Here is a 19,112-nt window from a genome sequence, read left to right as displayed (position 1 = left end):
AAGAGTAGCCAGATATTGCTGATTTATGCTATCAGCACATCATGTTGCACCTCTGAAATGTCAAAATGCTTGAGATATTCTTTTTAACAAGGTTTTTCATCTTTTCATTTCGAAATTGCATTTCTGGTTATTTACAAAGTGAACTAAATGAAAGGAAAAAAGAGTGCACAACAGGTGGTATAATTCCAAGAATAAGGAAAAAACGACATCTTGGGTGGGACAAAATATTTGCAAGCTCACGCTAAATCAGTAGCTGCTTTCTCTCATTATTTCACTCAAAACCCTCCCCAAATCCTGCCTCAACCAAAGCAGATTTCTCATTACTACTCTGTTCCTTCAACATAGTCACCAATCCCAGAAATTCATCATTGAATGAATTCTAATTCTAGGTTCATCCTCAAAGGACACCAAATTTGCACAGCTACTCTACATGCAGGAGAAAATTCAGTAACATCGCCCCAAGCAGCAATGCCCTCGTTCATCAAAGTTACATCTCAGGGATGCTAAAGGGTTTCTGAATTACTAAACAGCACCCAGTCATGCCCTGAGCTGCTCATCTGGGTCACTGTGGCCCCTTGCATCACCCAGTAACCAACTTCAACTGAGCTCTCCCAACCTGATATGATGAGAAAGAAGCCGCTGCTGCTGCTCGGTGACTTTTTTGCTATGCTCAGGCTCAGCTCTCGCTTGCTTTGCGGAGCCGCAGGGACAGACTACGACGATTGCTCTCCCTGTGCTATTTATACACCATTATCTCCTAACTGTTCCCAGATGCGTGTCCTTCCACCCACTTTCAGCACGGCATCAGGAGCGGTTCTGTGGAGCAAACAAGGGAAGTTATTTCTGGAAAAGAGTGAAAGCGGGTGGAAAATACAATGTCATCAATACTTTACTTATGTTATTACAATAGTTAAGGAGATAATAAATAAAGCCGCAGTGGATGCATGCTGTATCACCTACCAGTGGGAGTGCCAAAGACACTGCATGATGGCTGAGCCTGTCAGCAGTGCAATGAAGGCTCCTCGTGTGTGACAACAACTTGCTTTTAAAACTCCAGATGTCTATGCACCACATCAGCCTAACTAGACAATGTCCATGTGGGAAACACTGAAATGTCATATATGAGCACCTCCAGAGCTTGGTCACTGGCTCTGTGACTCACCCCTGACTTCTCTCTAATGAGGCTGGTCGCATCCCAAAGACAGGACTGATGCCTGCGCTGCTGCTATGGAGTAGGCAGGGACCCGACAGCACCCCCAGCCTTGCTTCACCTCTGTGACCAGCACTGCACCGCAAGTGGGACTCATCTCCCCAAAAACGATCCCAAAAAGGGTTAGGCTGAACTGTTGCATCTGCCAGGACTCTTACAATGTCCCTATGTGGCCCTGACTCTGCCCTTGCCCAGGATTTTACCCCTGGGCTCTTCTTTCAGAAGCCCTCCCAAAGTTTTCTCCAGTTGGTCCCTTATTTTTTTTTCCTTCCTTCCCCAGTGTAACTGCAGCTCCTGGCTCCCCAGAAGGCAGGCTTCAGTTTAAGTTGTTGACTACAAGTGTTTTTTTGGCACTTGCTTGGGTAATAAAAACCACAGCTTGGAAAAGCATTAAATCCAGCATGTCCAGAATTATTTTGTGTGACAATTACATCTGGGGTAATTTCAATTTAATACCTCACTGCAAGTGAAAATTGCTGCATGCAGCCCTAAAATTGCTGTAATAATGAAAATAAACCCGCTAAGAGCTGCCTGTGCTACCTCAGGCTGTCACTGCATAAATGTTTTGTGCTGCTTATGGTATTTCATAGGTCACCCAATTGCCAACAAGAAAAAAAACCAAAAACAACACCCACAACATTTTCAGGAAACCAATGAAAGTTTGAGAGGTTTTTTTTTAGATTGTTCTCAGAAAAAAAAAAAAAAAAGAAGTAAAAAAAAAAGGTAACAACTGCATTGTTTATATTTGCAGTGTGTTGAAATTCACTGGCTAAAGTCTTCTAAAGTTTCACGCTTTGAAACCTTGCAGCAGGACTGGGGAGCAATCTTAGCACAGCAAGTGCTAGCAGGAACATTGCCAGGCTGAACTGCCTGCAATGTGGGCTGCTCCACCAGCTCACAGCATCTGGGGGGCCAAAACAAGACAGCACTGCCAGGCTGACCTGCCCTAAAACCCCGAGAGAGAGCATCCAGCTAGAGAAATAATTATTACTTCCTCCTGCAAACCCAGATGTCAAATTTTCATTCAATGGGACACTTCACTTTTCCGTTTTATGGTTATTTCCCATTCAAATTTGAAATCATTTCAGAATCAGAAAGTTATGAAAGAGGCATTCTGGTTGCAGACACCTTGGGAATCACCCCTTGGAAAATCCCTGCCTGGACTGGCTGCTCGCCGTACTTCCTTCAGAGTGGAAGGAGCAGCACATCTCATCTCTGTGTTCCCAACATGTCATTAACAGCTCTGGAATAAATGATGGCACACCCATTTGTGGGGACAGGGAGTGGGTGGCTGGAGCCCTGCTCTCATCTCAGGAATCACAAGCCCTCCCACAAAGTCCTAAACTTCAGACACTCCAGTGTTCTTTGCAGGTCTCCAAAGTCCTTCACTCTGAAGACTTTTTTTCTTGGGTTGCTTCGACCCTTGTGCTCCTGGTGAGTGATGGGGTAATCACACCCTGGTGGCCTCTTCACACAGATGCCCCTGCATCCCTAGAGGTCCTCCTGATGAGGCAAGGCACACCGATTCTCAGTGCATTGCAACCCATTTTACATTTAAAATGCAGACTTAACTCATAGTGCCCCTCACCAAAACAAAGTCCACCTTGGAAACACTGCTACACAGCACAAGGGTAAAGACTAACGGTGTGAACACAGATGGACCCTGTTCTGCAACCCCTCCTGTCTCCCCCACTGGGCTTGCCCACATTGTGTTTTCTCCTTGACATCTGCCATCATGTGCCCACAGAGCTGCGCCATGTCTCCTGAAACCCACTCCTCATGCTTACCGTCTCCTGTGTCTCGTTAACTTCCTTCAAGAGATGATTATGCTCATCCCACTCCCCCAGCTTCCCCTGCTAAGCTTCTGCTCATTCCTCTTTTCTGCTTCGACAGCCATCACTTGCCAACAGCTCTGCTTTGAATTTTTAACATTTTCCATGAAGTCCAAACTCTCCCTCAACACAGCTCACCACTTCCAAAGTGCTCTCTGCATATTTATTTCGAACAGCCAGCCACATCAGACAGAGCAATACCATCTTTCAACTCCCTCCTGGCTCCTCTCTTCTCCTTGGAAACACATGGGAGAACAGCCTTGTCACCACACATCTAAACCATGAGTATTTGGGTTTGTCTCCACACTGTGCACTCACACGGCTCTCCCTCTCACAATGACCCAGAGGACAGGGACCTGCCATCAGAAACAGTATGGGTTCACACCACCACCAATGGACAAACCTACAAGCACTTTGGGTTTCAGATGACATTTCTCAAGTCTGACTAGCTCTCCAAGCTTGATGGCTCTCTTGAGTGAAGACACGTGTAAGAGTCATGTCACAGCGGTGTTACTACCATAAGATGAATGTCGTAGACTCGGACACCCCACCAGAAGCAGAGAAGAACTTGGTGAAGAAAGGGGAAAACCATAAAAAGTCATTTTAGCTCACAGAAAAAGGGAACTAAATTACACAAATCTTCACAGCAACTTTAAGGAAGAGTTAATACTAACATCAAAACTCTCAGTTCACACCCATACAGGAAAAAAAGATCTTGCCAGTCTGGTGCACACCTCTGAAGGGACTCAGCCAGTCAGGACCAGAGCAAGTCTCTGCTTCAGTCTGGCCTTGGGCTGCACCAAGTCATCCAGGCCTGGGAGAAGCCTCTTCAGCTTTGCCCAGGCTACACAGCAGTCAGTCAACAACTACCTCACAGGGACCTTACTGTCACCCCACACCCAGCTGGAGAGACAGAGCAACAGCAAAAGTGGAGAAGAAAGACAAGAGATGCTGAAATGTCTGTACCTCACCAAAGGGACAGGAGCCAGTCTGCTTCTGGAAATGGGTGGCAGTCCAGGAAAGAAAAGCACAAAGAGCTTTTTTTTATCATTTTTCTTTCTTGGCCCTCTCTGGTTTGAGCTGCTTCACCTAACTATTGCAGCCACGTGTCTTTGGTGTAGTCACTGCAATTCCTCCCTCCAGGATCCCAGAGGAAACTGGAGCAAGTCTTGACAACCAACCAGGTGTGAAAAATTACTCCCTCATAGGAAAATGAAAATTACTGCCCTAGGGAGCAAGGAAGCCACCCACCATAGGCACGCAAACAGTCGCCAGTGGCAAGGAAGAGATTAGAATACCAGCTGCCTTACCCCAGCCAGTAGGGAATGTGTCCAGGCTCTGCACACCTGCAGGGATGGCAAGACATCCCGTCACCTTGGTCATACTTCTCAGGATAACCTCTCAGGGTGGCATAGCCCCCAGCCAGTGGGAAACCATTGTCCCTAAACCCCATCTTCGAGCTGAAGCAAAATTACAGGCACCTTCCACAAAAATACTGTAAAAATAGGGACCCTGGACATGCTGCAATTTAGAGCTATATAGCAATGTATGTGCTAACTCATATGGAAGCTGATGAGTTCATAGGACTTGCTGCTGGACAGGACTGTGCACTGTCTCATCTGACCTGTTAGTAACACAGTCTCTGGCATTTTTCCCAGTTATCTGTGCATTTCTCAGCTATTCATACATTAAGCCCAGTGACTTCAGTGACTTGCGTCTGACTGCAAAGTACCTTTCAAAAAATCATTACTTCATGCCACCCAGAGATGGAAAATCCAAGAAGCCCTGTTCATGTTACAGTCAACGTGTCAGTCTCATACAACAGTATAAATGGGATATAACATTTCCGTATTTGCACGACTGGAGGACACAGAAGGGTCAGTGGTCTTCTTCATGACATTTACCTCTCATCTCTACTCTCAGTTCTTCTTCGCTCTCCCTCAGCCATCCTTCATGTATATTGCCTCAAAATATTTTGCCACTCAGCTTTGAGAGACCTTCAAAATTCTACTTCGTTCTCCAAAGACATGCCAGCTTCTCCTCCTCCTTCTATGGGTATGCTTTGCACCCCCTCAATCAGGATGAGGCTGCTAAGTGGAGGGTTGACCATGGCCTGCCTTGCTGCACATCTCCAGCACCACCATTCACTGCATGTGCTAGCTGGCACCCGGGGCCATGCCAGGGGACGACTGCTAGCAGCAAGCATGCTGCTTGCACATCCTGCACTTCAGATTGAGTCTGGGACAAAGACTTAGTGAGAAAGCTCTGGGGTTTCCTCCATAACGCTAACAGCTTTGATGCTGACCATTCCACCAGGACACATCACAATTTGAGCGTGAAAATGGCTGCTCAGAGCACATATATGATCTTTGTAGCACAACAGGAAGAGCAGCGGCTGCGAGGATTACAACCAGCTACAGACCCTCTTGCATCTATCCTGCATCCTCCAGGTCCACCTCGGTCTGGCCATGACCGTGGGGAGGTTGGTGCTACAGAAACACCAAAAGGCCTAGAGCAAAGAGAGGCTGAAAAAAACAGCTGGAAGGCGGAGGACTCTGGAAAGTAGCTGTGCCAAAAAGGAAGAAGAAGGCACGAGGAGTCAAGTGTCAGCTGGCAATGCCACGTGATTGCAGGGAATGCCAGCTCACATTCGGCTTGCCAAAGTGAAAAAATACCCTTGAGAAAGGTTGGTAGACTTTCTCTGTGCTGGACTGGCATGCACCTCAGGTTTGCATTCCTAAATAGGGACAGAAAAATCCCCAGGGTGGCATGCAACAGCCTCAGTGGCTGCTAGGGCTAGGGCTGAGAGAAATGGGAGCGATCCAAAGAGAGGAATCCCTGGTTGAGCAGATGACTTGGGGAGTGTACAAGGGCTTGAGCAAGGGTGAGGAGGCACATATACAACAAATATTCAATAGTGGTTAGCATCAGAGCTGACAAGGAATTATTTAGCAGGCTTTAACTAGATGTAATTGGATGAAACTGTAAGTAAGACCATCAGAAAAACACTGCCAGGGCACTGAACCAGTTCTGGCTGTAGATTAGACTCCCAGAGGAACCTGTCCAAGTCCCCACCTCCTCCCTCCCCAGCACATGCTATTGCAAAAATACTAGAAAACAAACAAAAGAGAAGAGCCCTCATGAGGGCAGGAGAAGATGCAGCTGCTGATGAAAGAGGTCTTTTCAGCTTCCGTGTTCTTCCGAAGTCAGTGAGCTGCCATGAATGTGACAGTCACAGCTAGTGTTTGCCTGAAGGCAAGCAGCCCCAAGCCTTGGCAGGGGACCACCATGCACACTGCCCACCAGGGCAGGGACCTGCAAACAGGAACTCAGGTTCAACTAAACTGCAAGTTGACCTGAGAAGGTCAGCCTTCTCAGGTTGACCAAGAAGTACACTTTTCTACATAGCTTCTGGAAGTTGAAACAATGCTATATTTGGCTAGTGCACAATTTTCTCTAATTCACTGTCTCTTTCGGTCTCTTTCTTTCTTTCTTTTTCCCTGCAAGACAGATATCTAAAAAATTAATCAAACGGCTAAATTCGAAGAAAGGGGGAAATGCAAGAAGGCAAAAATAACCTCCTGTGCACATGATGTGCTGCTGCCTGCAAACCTCAAAACTGACAAGATGATAAATTTACAATTTATTAAAAATTCACTGGATTTTTGTCTTCAGAAAAAGGGAGGGGAAAAAAAGAGAACCTACTAAAAAGGAAGGAGAGAATAGCACGGCTGCATTTAAAAACAAGTTAAACCAGATTGTGTGTCTTATTTTCAAAGCAGCTCATGAATAATTCAGATTTCTAGGGCCCTCCACACAGACTCAGGGTCTGTCTTGCTTCTCGATTCCCCCCACCCTTCCTTCCTCGGAACTGAGGCAAAAAGAAAAAAAAGGAGGTAACAAAAGTGAAAAAAAAAACCAAACCAAATAACCCCACACACACACCTTCTTTGTTTTCAGAATTTTAAATGTGGCCAAATTTCTGATGCCAGTTTTACTGGAATACCAGAGTTGACATCAAACATTTTCACCTGATGAAAGCAAAATCAAAATCTGGCATCTTGTGCCTTCCTGGAAAGCCACCAATCCTTTATTAAAGATCTTTAGAAGCCAGGACAACTTGAAATTACATTTCAGAGGGTCAGAACCCCAGATGCAAGATTCATTAGGGAGGATGCTTTCTGACCAGAGCTTCCTGGCAGCACGTGGCAAATCAAAGCAGAGAAGTCCCCATCCCCACAACATCTCCTTAGTCATGACTGGAGAAGCACAAACCCAACTCCACACTGTGATAGCACAAAAACACTTTAAGCATACAGGGATCTGCAGTGCTTACAGCAAAAATCCACCCAAATGGCCCTGAAACACTGCCTGTGATTGCCCTTTTGCTACAGTTGATGGAGTAGGACTTTAAGGCACTGGGTAGCTGGAAAAACAAACAAGAGTTTGATGGAAGGAACTGTCTCATGGCCTTAATTATCAATAGTAGCAAGCCTCAGAGAATTAGTTCCATCGCTTACTAATACTCGACTTCGATTTCAGCCTACACAAACATATTGGGTCAATAGAAATACTGAGACAAGCATGAAAGTTAAACAAACAACTTCATTCTGTCAGAATTACTTGGAGCAAGTTATCAAAGTAATCAATGATACGTAATAACTGTAAGACAAGTGGTCAATACGTTATAGCAGTCAAAGGCAGAGGATGGCTCTAGCAGAGAGTGATCAATGGCACCCCTGGAATGACAAAGCACTTGGTGATGAAGCAATGTCCATCATTAAGTCATCAGCGGGCACCAGTATGGTTCAGAGGAGTGCCACATTGCTCCCTGCAAAGGACACCAAGACAAGCAAGGCTTTTTCTTCCCTATAAAAACTCCAGAATCCTCTCTGTCCATTGCAGGGAAGGAGGCACACAGAGTTTAAAAAGGAGACCCCATGCCTCCATGGATTGACTGGTGTTGGCACACCCACCCTAAGGGTCATGACCAGGGCTGCAGTCAATCCTGGTCTATTAAAGAGCCCCATCCCTCCCTCCAGCAGAAAGAAGCCCCCTCCCCGGCGCAGTGACTGCCACGGCGATACCACGTCCTCACAGCAGTGGTTTCTGCCGCCACTGCCACATGTCTCAGCATCACTTCCACTCCAGCGCATAGTTTGTTCCAGAGGAGCCCAATGTGTACTTTTCATCTGACACCCGAAATCACTTATTTTAAATACAGCCTGTCATTTTCAGATGACTGGAAGTGTCAAAAACATTTGAGATCTAAATGAAATTTTTTCCTTTTCAGGATGAGAAAAACAGATCCCTTTGGCCTTAAGTTTTCCTGTATTTTTTAGATTCACTGCGAGCCTTGCTTTTGGTTTATCCTGAAATTGCTATCTCCTGGCTTTTCTTTCTCTTAAATAACCAAAGAACCGAAACACGGTTATTCACCCAGCTCTACTGAGCCCTGTCCACCTTCATAGCCCCCAAATTCAGGCTTCAGAGATGTTGCACCAACAACACAGAAATAATCCATGTATGGGTGGTAGAGTGGATCTCGCCACGTGCTCTGTCTCTGTTTCCAGCTTCAGCCAAATGAAAGAAGCGGTGCCCATGCCTGGACATCGCTCACCTTGAAATGGAGCAGTTTGTCCTCAGGGCACAGCGACTGGCAGGTCACTGTATTTTATTAAAGTCCCAGCTCTCCCCCCTCCCTGTCCCCCATCGTGACAGGGACATGCAGAAAGATCACCGTGCCACAGACAGATATCTGGGGAACAAGCTTTTATCTCCGGGTGAATGTGTCGCAAGAGTGGAGCTAATTAACTGGGGCTCTGTTTTTGAAAAAGGTTAATATTTTATCACATGTCTTCTGTCTTGAGGAATAATTAGCCCTGGCAGCACTAGCTCTGCCATTTCCCAAAGGACTGAGCAAGAGACTGGAGGGAGACACGTGGTATTGATGAATAGACAGCATCTCAACTCTGGGCTAACATTACAGCTAACCAGCAGTTACTTCTCAACACAAACTAACCTGCCATAGAATATTAACAGAGGCAAACCCTTGCTCCAAAGGCTGTACATGTTCTGCTTGTCCTATTCTACACCCTCAGGTACAGGGGATGCTTTAAACCAAGGCATTGAGACTCAGCCAAGAGCTTCAGAGCTCTGGCACTGGAACACCAGTCCAAGCCCCTTCTCCCCAGGCACTGCTGCCAGAGCCAGCTCTGATGCTCCGATGCCCTGGTCTACACAACAAGAGGGAAAGCCCAAGGGCTCTCCTAACTCTTCAATCCCAACGACAAACCTGTTTTCATGGGGAAAAATGACTGCTGAAGCAAATGCCCATGGGGACTGCAGAGAAGAAGGTCCTCCCAGTGCTTGCACAGCAGTCCTCACTGGAGGGTACAACGCACAACACCTCTTCATGAGGCTGCTAAGGGCTGGGATGCAAGCAGGGTAAACAGAGGAACTGGAAAAGGATGAGGAGAGATCACTCATTTCAGATCACTCCAGAACAACTTTGTGCATGCATTTTTCTTGGCAAAATGCAATGGACAGGTGGCTAGCGAATTTCCAAAATGAAATCAAAACTGCCTCATGGGGAAACAAAACGAAAATAACTTAGGTAAAGGAAACCTATCACTTGGAGAGAGGAGGGAAAACTGTTCTCAGCGTTTTTTCTCTCTGAAACTTTTGGCAAGCAAAAAGTTAGTCCAACCAAAATAAAGGTGTTCTCCAGGGAAGGGACAGCTGGGATGGAGGCTGTGCCTGCTCTAGGGTGAGCTCCTCGGACTCGTATCGGGAGGATGCCTGTCCCATGCAGTTGTTCTTCCTATCCAGCAAGGCACTGTGGGACATCTTGGAGAAACAAAACACAGTAGTAGAAATTTAATATTATACCATGGTACAGTGCTGGAACAGTCCAGAGTCACCCCCACTGCCAGGAGCCAGGCTCCGAGACACCAAGGTCCTACAGGCTCCCCTGGTACCTGAGCTGCTGATCCCCTTTGCCCTGCAGACACTTTTTAGCCATGAACACAGCTCAGGAATCATTTCTGCTCGCTGTGCAGACAGATGCCATAACTCACACTCCTAGCACAGCTCTTTGAGATATATCAAGCTTTGCCCTCCAGAAAAAAAATGAGTAACACAGCCACTTAACTGACACATCCTCCTGCATTCCAAACACCCGCCTATACATTTCCATCAGCTCCTCATACAGTCTAGCTCACTCTTCAACTCCTTCCCAAGAGTTGCCCTCATCCTTCTCATTCAAGAAAAAGAAAAGGAGGGGGGAGGAATAGCACTACAAATCCACCGCTGCAGAACAAGCACTGTCACATCTACCATTTCCCTACAGCATCCATGATCGAGATAGAACCAACTCTGCTCCTGAAGAGACACCAGCTTCCCCCTGCCCCAGCATCCCCTCCCGGTACCATTTTTAATTAAAGCTCCTCCGCCTGCCTTTTCTCTAGGCAGCCCCTCAAGATACAAAACCACAGCATCTCACAGCGCTTCAGATCCTGCCCCCTGAGTGACCAGAGCCTGTGACTCCACAGCATGATTCACAACCTGGGATCCGTTGAGCTGTGGTCCAAAAATCTGAGCAGAGCCACTGCACTGCCAGGGTGAGGAAGACATAGCACCTCCGAAAACAACAGGGTGGCAGTCCTTTTGCTGTGACACAGTTAGTCTGGTGGTAACGATTACCTGCCATCTCTGCCAAGGAGGTGATGTTCACTGACCTGACCCACCACCTCCAGCCCCAGGGAGTGATTAGGCAGGGCTTGGAGGGCAGAGCAGCATCAAAGGCTGCCTCGGACATCAAAGCAAATTCCAGGGTTGGGTTGGGATCTTGGCACTTGGAAGCATCTCTTCTCCCCAGGGAGGTCCACGCAAGTCACACAGGGCAGTTTGAATGTCGTTGAGGCCCAAGGAACACATGAACTCCCAGGACAAGCACCAGAAGAGCCAACGTTGACTGTGGCAGAATCCCTGTCATATCTGAGGAGGGAAGAATGATCTCTCCAGGACGTCGGGATGCTGGTCTGGCCAGCAGCGTTAGCCAAGGATAGCCCCCAGCTCAGACACAGGCAGCCATCTCAGGGGAGATGCAACTTTCAGTACTCAAGCCCACCATAATCCCATTTTGTGCAGACCCTTCTCATCAACTCTTCCTTCCCCCTCACCACATTAAAAACAAAACAAAAAAAAACAAACCAAGACGCTTCAAAACAGGACATTACATAGAAACATATTTGAAAGAGATCATTCCATTCACCAACTTTTGCCCCTGAAGCCACCAGTCCCTGACTCAGAAGCTATCAAGTCTAGCAGGCCTGCTCCTCAAGCCCTCCACCTCCTGGCAAGCTGCCCCACGGGCCACCAGACAAAAAACATAGGGCAGCAAATGTCACAGCACTGTCATACGTTGGGGTGGCCACAGCCATTCCCAGTATGGGTACCTGGACACACACCAGCCATTTCCCAGGACCATCCTGTTCTCTCGGAAGAATGCACATAAACCAAGAACCTCTCTAGTGGAAGAGGTGAAGTGGTTTTGGGTTTACACAAAGGTAAAAGGAAAGAATATGAAGTTCTGTGCACACAGCATATTCTGAAATACCAGGGACTAAGAAGCGCATGGAAACATAGGGAAAACATACAGTGCTGCACAAAGTCCAGCCATTAAGGCTTTCTCCTTTGCTAATGTGGACTGTAAGACAGCTCTGGCCAGCTGACATGAGGAGATGGTGTCTTTATGGCAGTCTTGGATGGACGCAGTGCTAAGGCCACCACATCTCACACCACATGCACTGCAGAGGATGCCCAGCAGAAAGCAGGGCATAAAAACAGCTGCAGAGTCCCAGCAGCAGGAAAAGCTGATACCGAAATGCTGTGAGGACTGCAATGGAGTCTAAGCAACCTCACCCCTGGCAAAGCCTTGCAACGTCAAGCCAGGAAAGATACATGAGTGTGGTAATTAAGTGCATCACTCTTAGGTGATGAACACCAAAAAAGGAGATGAGAGAACTCCCCTTACTGCTGTCTCACGAAGAACGACCTGGGACTACCAAACATTTCAGTGTCTCCCAGGCAGCAGCACAGACTTTTGCTTGTTAATCACATCAGTGAAGGTCTCCAGTCACCTCAGCAGTCCTCCATCAGGGCAACCAAACAGCAGTATACAGATTTGAAACACAGATTTGCTACTGACATAACCATCAATCCTGGAAAAGATGGCAGGCAGCAAGGATGGGAGCCTTTAGCATGTGCATCTACTCCTCTCATTCAAATGCACTTGCTATGAGTAACTGGACAATTCGGCCCACAGTGTCTGCAAGACAGGAAAGATATGGGTAACGCAAGTGCTGCAAGGACAATGACTCAAGCAACTTCAAAGCTTGTTACACAAATACAGACAGCTGGGGGAGAAGAACTACAAATTACGTGTGCTGCAATCAAGGTTTGTAAATTATGTCAGCTCTTAAAAATGCTGGGCCAAGCCTGAGAGGCAGAAGCCTTGGAGGTCTCGGTGGTTTCTGCAATGAGAGAAACCTAGGCTGATTTTTTAGCTGACCCTGCTTCAAGCAGGAGGCTGGATCAGAGACCTCCTGTGGTCTCTTCCAATCGGAATTATTCTATGATTTTATGAAGTGTCTGTTTCTGATTAATAGCAGCCTTGCTTTCCTTGCTTAGCTGCCAACAACTGCAAATCTCAATACTCCTCGTTCTCTGTGCTACCTGAAAACAACCTCTCTGGGTTTTGATCACATACCTGTTCTTCAAACCTCCTTGGAGTTTCAAGTTCAAATTCACCCAGAAGACCAAGTGCAAAATGCCACTATGCATGGTGAGCACTCCAGATGAATCTACAAAGTGCGGAACTGAGCCCTTTTGAGTGAAAGACTCAGATTTTGGCCCACTTATAATCATAGGTGGGTCAGGTTGAGCCAACAGGAACACAAAAGCCAGCACTGGCCCAGGAGTGACAGCCAACGGACTGGCCATCACAACCATGAGATGCTGGTACAACTGTCTGACAGTGCTTGGGAGGCCAAAATAACTAGTGTGTGGTGGTCCGGGGGACACAGTGAACACCCTTACTCAAACTACGCCTCACTCTTAAGTCTTTGGCCAGATGGGACCTTCCCAGTCTGCATGCTCTAAATCGCACTGTGTCCTTCACGCTTCAGTTCATTCGACAGCTTCAGCTCTCTAGCAACACATCGGTCCAAACTGTGAGTGACAGCAGGTGTAAACTCTAGCACAAACCTATAGATAGTAGATTTTGATAAGGTGAGCTCCAGATCAGGTCTTTCATTAGCAGACAGCAAATTTTCCCAGTTATGAATACTGATTGTGCTAGTAACCAACCTGTATAGCAAAGGTCTGAATTCCTGGAGGTCTGAAGAGCTTGAAAACAGGGTAACAATGATGAGAGGAGATAATAATGACAGGTCCCCAAAAAATAAAATAAATCCCAGCATCACACAATGATCCCCTCTTAAATAGATGGTACAGCTGGATCTCAAATGGTTGGTTGATCAGTGGTTGGCAATAGCGCATGGAGAGCGAGCTGGCTGCCCAAAGCTGTCTCTCTCACTGACTTTCAGCTGCCCAACTGCATTAATAGAAGCTACAGAATGTATTAAGATACTTTTCTTCACATCATCAACCTGTGCTAGCTATTTCTACCTTTTTCCTTCACATCTTAGACTGTACAGCTCCAGGAATCCTCATGGACAGAGGTTCATCCACCCCCACCACACTCAAGGCACCTCTGCTCAGAAATGCCCTGCTCCCTGATGTCCCACCACCCCTCATGCAGACGCACCGAGCAGCATCAGGTGCAGGGAGACCACATTTCACACACACACATACCCACACCACTTCTTGCCCTGGTCTACAACGCAGCACATCCAGAGTCAGCAACTCACAAGACACTGCCTGAATAAGCAAATTCTAAAAATAACAGAATCCCTTGGGACTTAGTCTGCGTTACGCAGAAAACTGGATTAGCTCAGCTACAATCCAGAGGCCACAGTGAGAACTGTATGGGGTCAGCAAGGTGAAAGGCAACAGTAGACCAGGAAAACCTCTAGGTTCGGTCCTGCTTGCAACTGTTCTAGGTCCACCTGGGTAACATCCCTGCAAACCTTCCCTCGAATTCAAAGTGGGCTTGGCCACCTGCTAGGTACCTACCTGCTTCTGCAGGTCTAATGTTCAGGTACCACTGAAGGCAGCAGAGCAGAGCTCCACTTCTGTCCTGACTGTGGAATAAGATGGGCTTTTCCACACATGTTGTTCTCCAAACATTAAGTTCTTCCTTTGAGGACTCTCAAGAAACCAGGCAAGAAAGATAAGATGCCTAAATTCCTATGTGGGGTACAAAATGCATTTCTAGCTGCTGAGACCCAGTGTTCACCTCGATTAATCTCAAGGTGGTTTTGGTCTAGCGGGCAAGGAAGTTGAAGGAAGACAAGGCAATGCGAGAAGTCCAAGGGGATCGTATACATGCTAAGCCAAAGGCAATGCTGTCAAAATCTACTTTTCTCCTCTTTGACTCTTCACTTCCAAAAAGGTATTACAATATTCTCAGTGCACTTGACTGCTTGCCACTCCTGGGATGCAATCATCAACTCAGCCAAAACCAGAGCCGCTTCAAAACCCGCAGGAGATACAGCTGCCCTCACGCAATCTGCACAGGGACTCTACCCACGCTTTCAAGTGCCATGTGCCAAACACACGTGGAAGGTGTGCAGAGGCAGAGATGCATGCTCAGCCTCACGTGCCTGTGTACGCAGGTACCACACCTGGCAGAGGTAGGACCACCCTCAGGACTACACATTCCTCCCAGTCACCCCCACGCAGAGCACAGTCAGATATTTTCAGCTACCCCAACTAGAGCTGCTCCAATGTAACGCTGAACATGCAGCCTCTGCATCCTTGGGATGCACACTGCAATTAACAGGTCAAAATAACGCTGCAGCATGCAGTGCTTCAGGGCTGAAATCCTGACTTTTCTGGACCTTGAGAACTCAAACCAGCAGCTCTCTGCCCCAGGGGAACACCACAAGCATCATCTCTTCCCATCCCTCCATGAACAGTCCCTACTAGCAAAGCCACCAGCCCTGGGCAGCTCTCCCACAGAGACTCTCCAGCTGGCACTGCACTGCAGTTTGAGTGAGGAAACCTGGAGGAAGTCTTATGTTGTGTATTGTTCCCCGCAAAGGGAAGAGGACAGACTACAGGGGCAGAGCTTTTCTAGGGGCCACAAGTCGGCATGACCAGGCCTCCGGGCTGCTGCAATGTTCTCACCTTCAGTAGACAATGCAATGCCTGATCTTCTATCTACCTGTATCCTGGCCAGCCTCGCAATTCAATCACAACTTGATTTTAGCAGCTGCTTTCGCTCTCTCAGAGACACACACATGCACGCAAGTGCACTCCCTCAAGCAGCTGTAAAATTCAAGCTTAGCTGGGTAGGTAGGGCCTCTCGTAAAGCACTTGGGACTCAGAGAAGGAGACAGCTTCAAAAACTTGGAGGATTATTGCCTTACACCAGGATTTGAGAGGGCTCCATCCCTAGCCTTCTTGCTCTACCAGCTCTTGAGACAGCACTACTAAACTTGTATCAGCACTGCACCGGAAAAAAGCAAGAGGAACAGAGGAAAACAGGCAGTGGGGGATGCCTGAGGCTGGCTGATGTGATTTGCAATAGCTAGAGAAGTTTGCTGGAGGCTCTGGCCTCTCCTCCAGCCACTACCCTCTCATCTACTCTCCTCATCCCTGATTTCACCTCTCTGCTTTGCCACCGTCAGTGAGCACAAACCCTAGGTCAGGTTGGTGCTGGCCGTGGCTCGTGGTCCCAGCCCAGCCTGGCAGCCACAACAGCATCTGTGCATCTATTAAACCCAACAGAGCGTTTGGGAGGCGGAGGTCAGCCTAAGCAGCATATGGAGCAACTGCATGGCGAATACTGGCCTCCCCAGGAGCCGTCTGCCACAGATGGAAAAAGCCCAGGAGCCCTCACAACGAAATCTTCTGGCTGAGGGCGATGTATCCTCCCTGTCGGCTTTCCAAGCCACTGAGCAATACTGGAAACGTCAGCTCCTCTTCCACCGTGTGCACGCCTGGCACTGACTCACTCGCTGCCGCTTTGGTCCTGCGGTTTGTCGGTGGGAGGTGCAGAAGGTGGGATGTGGCGATGAGGTAATCCCAATGGCGTGTGGCTACCACAGGAGAATGGGACTAGCCACCCACTCCAGTAGCATGAGCTGTCTGCGCATCACGTGGACATGCCAACTAGATCTGGGTCCAGCCTGCTGCTGTGGCCATGGGGATTTTTTAACCTTGACTGTTGGTGGGGGTGGGATACTCCACCACAGGACTATACACAGTCTTCTCCTGGAGAAAGACATCACTTCACACGGTCAGAGGGCTTACTCAGTGTGCAATCAGGAACACAGAGAACATCAGGGAAATGCAGGCAAGTCACCGAAGTGATACTCCAGCTGTGAGATCTCTCAGGCCAAGGGACACCATGTGGCCCACGGAAGCCGTGGCATTTCCCCAGCTGAAATCACCTACAAATCGAGCACAGGCTCGCAGCCCCACACTGGCCAGAGGCCAGGAAGGGGAGCTACCATGGTTTCTCCAGCTTCGATTCCTCAGAGCACTGTGATTCCTCTCCATCTGAAACTATTCCACTGGCTGCAATTTAAAAACAAAATCAATCCAGCAAACATTGCTAAGCAACTGGCTGTCAGTGCCACATCCCACCCTGCCGAAAGTATTTGCCCTCTCCACGACCTTCCATAAACTTGCTGCTCAGCCCTTGCTAGTTTTTCTACAGTCAGCTATCGCTGGCAAGTCCAGATGCTTGGCTGGATTAGCAAACTCCAGGAAATCTTCTGCAACTGTCCTGGTGAAAACATCCCACAGAGAGGCTGTAATGAGCAGCACTCCTGTGTCCCAGGCACTAGGGTCAGGACGAGCTGCTGGTCTCAGGGGATTACTGTGGTCTGCAGGTCTGCAAGTCTTCGTGCTGCCACGCATTGTACATAGGGGATAAAAGATGGAGAGTAAACAGGCTGAAAACCTGGTCACAGAGCAGAGCAAGCTGCTCTGGGCAACAACATTTGGCTGTGAGGTTGAAGGAGAACCTGCTTGCCCATGGGGATGAGCTGAAGAGGTGGGTGAGACTCTCTTCAAAGCCTCCTGACCCCTCATGTGAGCTGGTCAGGAGCCCTTTGGCACAGTGCTGCCCCTCAGCACAGCTCCTGGCATGGCAGTGCCCCTTGGTGTGAGGCCCATGCTAGGATGCGCCTTCCCCCGAGGTCAACTAGAGCAGAATCGAGGTCCAGCTCTTTGGCTTCACTATCATACAAGAAAGCCTGAGCACTTCCAATCTGACTCACACAAAGCAGCCTAAGCCAGGTTTGCTCTTGACACCAAGTCTCCAGCAGGTCACACAGCATGAGCCCTGGGGGTTTCCTATCTCTGATGCTAGCCTGGTCTGTGGTACTCTGCTCTCCGCTTCACAGAAGGGACCTCTCCTAACCAGCTCCATGCTCCTTACACATACTTACACAGCCACTAGCAATTTCACTCAGCTCCACCAGGCAACTCAGGACCTGCTCCCAGGTTGCACAGTACTGCCAGAGCATTGCCCGCAGTAGCTTCCCCGACACCTGCACCATGAGCAAGGATTTCTTTCCAGAGAAGGCTTTACAAACTCTGCACCTTCCTCTCCCTTTCAGCCACCATGCCCGGACCCTTCTCCCTCCTCCATCCCCCTCCACCAGTGCCTGCCTCCCCCAGATCTCCCAGCAGCCCCATTTCCTCCATGGCCGCTCTAATGCTCGGCTAATGGTGCATCCTCTGCAGCATTGTTCAGACATATTCAATAAATCAGAATCCAATTACCGGGTTAAGGAAATTGAAAGCAAATGCAATTAGCCCCAGCCCCTCCCCCGTGCTGTGCCCTCGCTTCCTCCTTAATGAGAACTTCTCTTTCACAGGAGCACTCAGGGCCGCATTTGCCCGCCCAGGAACAAGGTGGCTGCCACCACACAGCGGGGGTATGGCGAGGGGGCAGCCGAGTCGATCTTCTCTTTTAATAGGGCAGATGGCTAATATCCCTGGCATTAATTCTCTCCAGGAATAGCACATTCACTCTCTGCTCAGCTATAACAGGCGTCCGTCAGGGCTGACAGCTCCTCTCTGGAGAAAGGAGCATCTGGTCCTTACTGTGCAAAGGAGCTAAAAGAATAAATAAATAAATAAGCACATTGCTTGCTATAGGGCTGGAAAACTGGTGGTGTTTCTGTATTTGAGCCTAAGTGCTGCATTTGGACTGGAAGAGGGGAAATTCAGAGTTGGGTCAGATGCCGGGAGCTGAGTCACTCTGACCTGGGAGCAAGGTACAGCCTGGGCAGCATAGGCAGCAAGGTGCCATGGCTGGGTCCAGCAGAGCTTCCACGGGAGAAGGACTTCCCCCCAAAGGGCTCCCAGGAGAAGCGGTAGAGGACGGCTGCTGCCTGCGGGCTAGGACGTAATCTGGGGCACAGCTCCCCTGGAAGGGCTTGCACCAGCTGTGGATGGGGACCGCTGGCAGGGGGCAGGAATACACTGCATCCTCAGAGGACAAGGAGGAAAATTGCATTGAGGGAACCTTGGGATTATTTCCTACACCAGCAGGACACTCCAGCATCGATCCATCCAGCAGACTAACAATCAACCCCAACAACCATCAACAACCTGCAGCTGTGAAGGACAGCTCCTTCCCCAATGAGTTTGGAGAGGTGACGAGAGGGAGGATACAGCTGCGCTCACGGCAAGCAAGGGTGCACCAGAACTCCCATCCTGCCCTTCTCAGGCTGACAGCAGCAAGGAAGTGCAAGTCCCGCAAGGCATCCCTCGAAGCAATCCTCTCTGCCTTTCCCAAGAGGTTCTACAGGTACTGAAGGATATTTTTGTCCCTGACGGGCTGGAGCAGCTAGTAACCCAACAAATTCTTACCTTCCTCTTCCCCTCACTCAGCAATAGTCCCTTATTCCCCACATTAACTC

General features: G+C 48.5%; 1 protein-coding gene across 2 annotated transcripts in view; it reads right to left on the bottom strand.

Annotated features, from left to right (window-relative positions):
• Nucleotides 1–19,112, bottom strand: part of LOC104349772 (polypeptide N-acetylgalactosaminyltransferase 14) — a 137,048-nt gene that overhangs the window by 41,847 nt on the left and 76,089 nt on the right. The gene's annotated exons all lie outside the window — the stretch shown is intronic.

Source organism: Leptosomus discolor, chromosome 2, assembly GCF_034619465.1.
Source record: "Leptosomus discolor isolate bLepDis1 chromosome 2, bLepDis1.hap2, whole genome shotgun sequence".
In the NCBI taxonomy this organism is placed as follows: domain Eukaryota; kingdom Metazoa; phylum Chordata; class Aves; order Leptosomiformes; family Leptosomidae; genus Leptosomus; species Leptosomus discolor.
The sequence above is the reverse complement of the archived record's forward strand: the minus strand, read 5'-3'. Positions and strand labels throughout refer to the sequence as shown.